Genomic DNA, 9,270 nt, shown 5'->3' with positions numbered 1-9,270 from the left:
ACACCTCGTTTCAACCGGAGTGCTTGCATGTACTTCTTGTCCATGGCAACCCTTTTCTTATGTCTTTCAACCTACAAGGTTCTACTAATGTTCCTTGTTCCTCTTTTCTAACGGAGTGTTTTCAACTTCGTTCATCTTCGTTGTATTCTTTCTTTCAATTTGTTCAACCTCGCAAGGTTCTTTGGTTTCACTTGTTTGTCAAAGAAGCAACTTAGTTTTACCTCTTCTCTTCCTCTTCCGTTTCTCTCCGGTGCCATCCCAGATCTCGGGGCGAGATCTCTTGTAAGTGGAGGAGTGTTGTGACGCCCTAAGTCCGATGCGCCAGGTGTCTTCCAGTTATTCGCCATCATTGCCATGTCATTTGCTTGCGTGTTGAATTTTTGCCATGTCATCATGTGCATTGCATCCTCATGTATTCAAAACTTGCATCCGTCTGGGTCCCCCAGTTCTCTCCGTTGTCCGTTCTAAGCCTAGACACACTTGCACGCGCCCGCGGCACCTCCAAAATATTATTTTATAAGTGGCCTGAAAATGTTCTTGGAATGGGATGAAAATTTGCGTGCGGTCTTATTATAGTGTAGATAGACCGCCTGTCAAGTTTCGTCGCATTCAGAGCTTGTTTGATAGCCCAACCGTTATACATATAGCGGCATTATAGTCAATCTATCGTCGGACGTTTCCGGTCTCCGAAAACGGTTGCCGGGTTGCATTCCTCCTCTCTCTTCTCAGCCCAACCCACTCTCTACCACCCACTAAGCCCAACCTACCCCTCCTCGCGTCCGGAGCCGTCCGATAGCGATCGCATGGTCCAAAAACCCCTCCTAACCCTAATCCTAACCCCCATTCCTATTTAAACCTATCCCCTTCCCATTTTGGGCAGCAGCCATCCTCCTCCTCATTTTTCGTGCCGCCCAATCATCAGCGCCGCCGCCCACCTCCATTTCTGCGCCCGGCCAGCCGCCCGCTGCCACTTGGCGCTCAGCCATCCAGCGCGCCACCGTAGCCGACGCTGCCCCAGCCAACGGGGAAGCGCCACGTCGCCCCCAACCGGCTCCCTCCGTCGCGGCCCGCGAAGCCCATAGGAGGCCCTCCCCAGGCCGCCCTAGGCCCGATCGCCCCACGCCTCCCGCTTCCTCGCTTCCGATCTAGTTTGAGGGGAGGACCCCTCGATCCAGAGCCCCGGTGCCTCGTGAGCTCGGTCGCCACCGTCTCGACATGCCTCGCATCGCCGGCCACCGGAGACACCGCCGATGACTTCACAAGGCCGGACCCCACCCCGCACCCTCCTCCTTCCTCCCTCGTCTCTTTCTCCCTGTCTCACTCTCTCTGTTCCTTGCAGCATCGCCACCCGCCGGAGCCCCGATCGGCTCTCCTCCGACCGGATCCGAGGAAGCTACGCCCATATCCGTCCTTTGTTCCCTCCCCCGCATCCATTCCTGACCTCCGCGTTCGCCGCCGTTGCCAGAGAGTCCACCATGCTACCACCGATCTTCTTCCTCCCCAGGATGCAGACGAGCGCAATGCCCGCTGGCGTTGACCGCGCCATCGCCGCACGCGTCCCCGTGAGGCCTGGCCCAGCTCCACTCCAGCCCGCAACCCAGCAGCTCCGCAGATCCAACGCCTAGTCGGCCCAGCTGCAGCGTTCCAAGCCCGCCTCCACTTTTGGCCTGAAGGCCCAAAGTGAGAACTTCCATCTATCCCTAGCATGGTGCTACAACTTTGCTATTGTGTGCCCATGCTCTGTTCCAGATTCGGCATGTGGCTTGTTTTTTTTTCTATGCTGCATTTTTGTCATTAAATCCTGGACATGCTTATTACAGAAATGCATCCAAGTAAAACATGTGATATATGAAAAATGCTTAGAATTTTGTCTAGTTTCAGAATTTCCAACTTTCATCCATGTTTAAAATGTTGTTTTCTTTTAATTTGCTAAATAGCATGTTAAAATGGTTTATTTCATAACTAATTAACCGTAGCTCCGAATTAAATAAACTTTATATGTAAATGGGATAGAAAAATGCATAGTTTCACATGGTGGCATTACTTTGCATGTTTAACAACGCTAAAATATGGTTTAGGGCAGAACAGAACCAAATTCATAATATGCATATGGGGATTTTTCCAAAATTGTTGTTTATTATTTCCGGCCTAATTTAAACTTGCCTAAATAGTTAGTTCACTTATGCCTCACCTTTTGACATGTTAACCAACATTTAATATTGTTGAGTACCTAAATGGGAGAGAACTAAATAAATGAATGTGATGCTTTGTCAATATGCATCTCGTTGCATATTGAGCTCCACTTAACTTGTAGTTTTGTTTGTGCACTTTGCCATGCCATGAATCATTAAACCGGGCATGCATCATACTTGTTTGTGCATCATGCCATGTTTATGTGATGGTTGTTTACCATGTTGTTTGCTTCTTTCCGGTTGCGCTTCCCCTTGATAGTTCCGGTAACGTTGCGTTTGTGAGGGTCCGTTCGACTATGTCTGTTTGTCTTCTTCTTGGACTCGTTCTTCTTCCTTGTGGGATCTCAGGCAAGATGACCATTACCCTCGATATCACTTCTATCTTTGCTTGCTAGTTGTTCATTCTATCGCTATGTCGCGCTTCCTACCACTTGTTTATCATGCCTCCCATATTGCTATGTCAAGCCTCTAACCCACCTTCCTAGCAAACCGTTGTTTGGCTATGTTACCGCTTTTGCTCAGCCTCTCTTATAGTGTTGTTAGTTGCAGGTGAAGTTGAAGTTTGTTCCATGTTGGAACATGGATATGTTGGGATATCACAATATCTCTTATTTTAATTAATTCATCTATATACTTGGTTAAGGGTGGAAAGCTCGACTTTATGCCTGGTGTTTTGTTCCACTCTTGCCGCCCTAGTGTCGGTGTCAAAACCGGTGGATCTCGGGTAGGAGCTCCCGAACTGTGCGTCTAAGGTCGATGGTAACAGGAGATAGGGGACACAATGTTTTACCCAGGTTCGGACCCTCTCTATGGAGGTAATACCCTATGTTCTGCTTGTTTGATCTTGATGAATATGAGTATTACAAGAGTTGATCTACCACGAGATTGTAATGGCTAAAACCTAGAAGTATAGCTTGTATGGTTATGATCATGTATGTCCTCGGGACTAAGTACTCCGGTTTATATAGACACCGGGAGGATTTAGGGTTACACAAGGTCGGTTACAAAGAAAGGAATCTACATATTTAGTCGCCAAGCTTCCCTTCCACGCCAAGGAGAGTCCCATCCAGACACGGGTGTAGTCTTCGGTCTTCGTATCTTCACAACCCATCAGTCCGGCCCATGGCTAACAGGCCGGACGCCCGAAGACCCCCTTAGTCCAGGACTCCCTCAGTAGCCCCTGAACCTGGCTTCAATGACAAGGTATCCGGCGTGTAGGCCTATCTTCGGCATTGCAAGGCGGGTTCCTCCTTCCGAACTCCAAAATAGTCTTCGGACGTCCGACGTGTCCGGACCTATAACACACACCACACACAGCCGTAGAGAGAATATAATTTTACACGAGTCTAATCTGGTGACAAATTTTCGTAACATGACATCACATCTGTCCGGTCATAATTTTGAACCATTTTTCATCCGCCGCTCCATGTTTTGAGACGCGGTTGCCATTGGCACATCTTGTCAAAGCAGAGATCGTGTCCCCTTATTACGGGATTCTCATCAATACGGGCGTGGGTAACCCAACCGTGCCGTTTACACAACCCTTGGGAGTAGGCAAATTTTAAGGCGAGTGCGGAGGCGTCCAATATTTACTGCCTTTAGAAGCATATAAGAATCCCTTTTCTGCACCCACGCCTTCTCTCTTCCTCTGCCCTTCCATTCTTGAGCTCCAGCGCCCAAGTTCTCATCTTCTCCGTCTCGAGCAAGCACTCAACCATGTCTGGATCCGGAGGTCAAGGCAAGTGGATGGCCTCCTCCGTCCAGGAGGAGGACATCACTGAGCTTCGGGCGGCCGGGTACCTGGCGAAGGGAATCACCCACCGCCTTCCAGCCCAGGGACAAATCGTTCCCACTCCGAAGCCCAACGAGAGGGTAGTATTCATCCCTCATTTCCTCCACGGTTTAAGGTTTCCACTCAACCCCTTCATCCGCGGGTTGATGTTCTACTACGGGATAGACTTCCATGATCTATCCCCAAACTCTCTCCTCAACATCTCGGCGTTCATCGTCGTGTGTGAGGCCTTCCTCCGCATCCAGCCCCACTTCGGGCTGTGGCTCAAGGTCTTCAATGTGAAGCCGAAGGTGGTGGATGGCTAGCACGCGGAGTGCGGAGGCGCCATGGTGACCAAGCTGGCCAATGTGTCCTGGCCGAAAGGCACTTTCGTGGAGACTGTAAAAGAATGGCAGAAACATTGGTTCTATATCACAGAACCCCGCAACACCACCTGGGCCGCAACTGTCGAATTCAACTCTGGCGCTCCCATGCGACTCACCTTCTGGGTCGAGAAGGGCCCTAACTGGTGTTCGCCAGACAAGCTGACAGCGCTGCAAACGCGCATTCAAAGCATGGTGGATAAAGATATCAAACTCGTCGATATAATGCAGGTGATGCTAGTTCGCCGGATTCTCCCATGCCAAAGCCGAAGCTGCCCTCTATGGGAGTTCAATCCGAATAAGCACCATACCCTGAAGAGGCTCTTCAAAACCACTCACGAAGATGTCTGGAGGTTGCTTTTTAAGGGCAACGAAACACCACCGGCCACAGATTCGGACCGCGGTCATGACATTAACCACCTCGCCAACGAGGTATGTTATTCTTACTACATCCCTTACTTGCCTGTTTCAAGGATGATGACTAATCTTTTATTGTCATTGTTTCTTCAGGACTGGATGGAGAGGGCGAAGCGGATCCAATGTCCGGCTTCGCTGCCTGAAGAACCAGTCATCCCGCGTTTAGCAAAGATGTTGGTGCTGGCGCCCTACAAGGCACCGGAGAAGAAGGCCAGAGGGAAGGCCAAGGGGGTCCGGAGTGGCCCCTGCCGCAAGGGTGCTTCGGACGCAACGTCCGAAGACAAGACTCAATCCTCCGCCGCCGAAGACGACGAGGAGGAGGAGGAAAACAACCCTCCTCTTGATGAGGGGAAGAAAAAGAGGGCGGCCTCCACCATTCTGGAGGCGGAGGCGCCAAGAAGGGGAAAGGCCCACTTGTGGGCAGCTCCGCATGCGATGTTGAAAGCAGTCCGGACGCCCCCGAACTAAGCCGCGGGCCGCATCGTAAGTGCTAAGACTTATATCCACCCATAAAGTTTCTCCTCCTCACTGCATTGACATGATTGGTTATGTTATTGTAGTCCAGCCCACAACAGCTCCCCGAGATCCTCGTTAGGAGGTTCGCTGGATTCCAAGGCGATGGCCAGCGAGTCACCGCCGGCCGCTCACTCCCCCAAGGCCAAGGACGATGCGGAGGTGCTGTCCCAAAGGACTGTTCCAGGCAGGGGAGAGGCTCAGGAGCCGCCAGAAGGTGAAACCCCCGTCACCGGACACCAGGGGGAACCAATCCCCAAGGAGACTGGTGGGGAGGGCCGTATTCAGTTCGTCCCTCAGCCGGACTCAATTCCGGAGACTGATGCGGCTCCGGAATCCAGCACGCAACCTCCTTCGAAAGAAGGGGGATGCCTATTCTGCCGGTGACCCCTATAAAACCAGGGGCATCGAATAATCTGCTGGAAGCGCTGCGAGGCGCTTCCATTGTGGATGAGCACCGTGTCCTTATGGGCACGGTAATTGAAAGGGTTCAGTCCACCAAGAGCGGGCTAACCGAAGCCTGCAGCAGCCTGCTGACAGTTTTTGAGGTAAGTGACGCAAAAAAGAGAAAATCCCAATACAGACAGTAGCCCCTGAGACACTGTCCGGTGTTCGGAGAGAAAAAGCCGGACAGAGGATCAATCTCCTATTGCAAGAAACTAACTAATTTTTTTCTCAAATGTAAACACACGCGTCGTTGTTGGCTGCAGCCTCACATACTGCCGAAGTTTCTGGACTGAAGCAGAAACTGGCGAAGGACGAGGAGGAGCTGGGCCAAGTGAAGAGGCGGCTCCAGGAAAATCAAGGTAAGTAATAACCTGTTATGTATTCGAAAAAAGGAAAATGATACGCAATGACCGAAATGCCATGATGTGTACAGAGGCGACAACCGAGGTCGAGGCCCTGAGAAAGGCCCTGGTCAAAGCCGAAAGGAAGGCTGTCAAGGAGCAGGCCGCTTGGAAGAAGCTCAAGGCCCGGGTCAACGAGGTCCAACAGGAGCTCGAGGACGCGGTGAAGAAGTGCGAGGCCTTGGAGCGTGATGCGTCGGTTCAAGAGACCGAACTCGCCAAGGCTCGTCAGAGTGCGGAGTCAGCCCAGAATGAGGCCCAGGACGCCCTCCAAGAGATCTGGGAGGCCAGGAAGATCGCGCCGGGTAAGGCATTGAATATGCAAAGCAACAATGTGAAGCTGAAATATCGTTTACTAACCCGGATTTGGAGTTCTCCAGGGGCTTTTACTGATCTGCCACGCAATGTGGCTGACGTCGCAGAGTTCTTCCGAGCCGAAGAAGGGAGCTCCGCAGAGAAGCTGTTCTGGTCACAATATCTTGCGCCAGAACATCCGATGTCCTTCAGCGCTCAGCTAAAATTGGTGGTCGAGCTGCATAGGGTGGCCGAACTGGCCATGAAGGATTTAATAATCCGGTTGTGGCCAGCCGAAGCTATACCCGGCAGTTACTTCGGCCTCGTGAAGCGACTAGTGGATGTCTGTCCTCGGCTGGACGTCGTCAAGCAGTCCATCTGCATCGAGGGGGCACGTCTGGCCTTCTCCTATTGCAAGGTCTGGTGGGTGAAGCTTGACGCTGTCAAATTAGTGACCGAGGGGCTGCCGGAGGGCAAGGAGCACCGCACCCCGAGCGATACTTCGGCGATGTCTTGGAGGGGCCCCGCATTGTTGCGGATCATTATGCGAAAGACACTATCTTTGAATGAATGTAATCGAGCTCCCTCTACCTTGTATGATAAAACAAAGTGATTGTGCAATATAATGCTTGTTATGTTTTTAAATTTTTACTTCCTGTGCGGCCGTGTTGTATGAAATCTAAGGGTTAACCAGTCGTCAGCTTCTGCCCCCACGTAGGTAGTACGGGGGTGTTCGGGATAGAATCTAAACAATCTTGATCCAATTAGATGGTCCTTGAAGGAGTTGTTTAGCGCAACGAACCAGGCAACCAGACTATGCGGCTGTAACGCCCTCACTTAGCCATAGGAGTCCGACAATAAAAACATGGGCGCAACCCCTAGTATCCGAACTAGAGTGCTATAAGCGTCTGATCGGGAAGTATCGATCCTTCGCGTAATGTGGAAGAAATCTCCAACGATTTGCAACCTCCGAACAGCTAACCAGCTCTCGTCGCATCATGACAGTCAGTTTTCGGCTTTCTCTACTGAGGATAAACCAAGGCATAATCGCAGTAGTTCTCCCTTTACTACCTTAGTCGATATATCGGAACGTAAGGTAGCAAGCACAGGAGCCGGGCAACCCAACTATTGACCAAAGACATGATTCAGAGTCAATGCATATAATGCTAAATTCAGGGTGTCGAACTATACTTATAAAAGTGTTTGGACTTTTGTTGCTGTAATGTGGGGTGCTATGAAGCCCCTGGCAAACATCAAACGTACCAAAGTGTACGGGTGCTACCTGATAGGGCTATCCACAGGGGAGCTGAAAAAGAGAAAGAAAACATAAAAGGTACAAAGGTAAAAAGCTGGGGTCCTAAAGCTCCAGCCACAAACTGTTATCACTGTAATTTAGTTGGTACGTCAAGTGTAGGATCTAGAAGTAGATGTGTCTAAAGGGGGGGTGATTAGACACTTAGTGCTAAAGTTGCAATTTTTAAGCTTTTTCGGTTTAAGTGGGGTTTAGGCACAATTTCAGCACACACAATACATATCAAGCAAGCATGCAAAGAGTATATGAGCAGCGGAATGTAAAGCATGCAACTTGCAAGAATGTAAAGGGAAGGGTTTGGAGAGATCAAACGCAATTGGAGACACGGATGTTTTTCCCGTGGTTCGGATAGGTGGTGCTATCCTGCATCCACGTTGATGGAGACTTCAACCCACGAAGGGTAACGGTTGCGCGAGTCCACACAGGGCTCCACCCAAGGGCAACGGTTACGTGAGTCCACACAGGGCTCCACCCACGAAGGGTCCACAAAGAAGCAACCACCCACAAAGGGTCCACGAAGAAGCAACCTTGTCTATCCCACCATGGCCATCGCCCACGAAGGACTTGCCTCACTAGCGGTAGATCTTCACGAAGTAGGCGATCTCCTTGCCCTTACAAACTCCTTGGTTCAACTACACAATCTTGTCGGAGGCTCCCAAGTGACACCTAGCCAATCTAGGAGACACCACTCTCCAAGAAGTAACAAATGGTGTGTAGGTAATGAACTCCTTGCTCTTGTGCTTCAAATGATAGTCTCCCCAACACTCAACTCTCTCTCATAGGATTTGGATTTGGTGGAAAGAAGATTTGAGTGGAAAGCAACTTGGGAAGGCTAGAGATCAAGATTCATATGGTAGGAATGGAATATCTTGGTCTCAACACATGAGTAGGTGGTTCTCTCTCAGAACATATGAGTTGGAATGGTGTGTGTGTTCTGATAGCTCTCTCTTCGAATGAGAAGGAGGTGGAGGGGTATATATAGCCTCCACACAAAATCCAACCGTTACACAGTTTTCCACTCTCTGTGGGACCGAATCAATAAACTCGGTCGGACCAAAAATGTAAACCTAGTGACCGTTAGTGATTTCGGTGGGACCGACATGCAACTCGGTAGGACCAATTCGGTTAGGGTTTGGGCATAACGTAATCTCGGTGAGACCGATTACACAAACTCGGTGAGACCGAATTTGGTAACTAGCTAACCAGAGAGTTGGTCAGGCAAACTCGATGGGACCGATTTGCTCTTTCGGTGAGACCGAGTGGAACTCGGTGAGACCGAAAAGTTACAAAGGGAAACACTGAGTTTACATTGCAATCTCGATGGGACCGATTCGCTCTTTCGGTGGGACCGAAAAGTTACGAAAGGGAAACAGAGAGTTTGCAACCCCATCTCGGTGAGACCGAGATCCCTATCGGTAGGACCGAATTGCTAGGGTTTGGCAGTGGCTAATGACAAGTGAAACTCGGTGGCGCCGAATAGGAAGAATCGGTAGGACCGAGTTTGGCTTAGGGTCTAGGTCATATGTGGATATGGGAAAGT

Source organism: Triticum aestivum, chromosome 2A, assembly GCF_018294505.1.
Source record: "Triticum aestivum cultivar Chinese Spring chromosome 2A, IWGSC CS RefSeq v2.1, whole genome shotgun sequence".
Taxonomy (NCBI): Eukaryota; Viridiplantae; Streptophyta; class Magnoliopsida; order Poales; family Poaceae; genus Triticum; species Triticum aestivum.
This window is presented reverse-complemented; position numbering follows the sequence as displayed.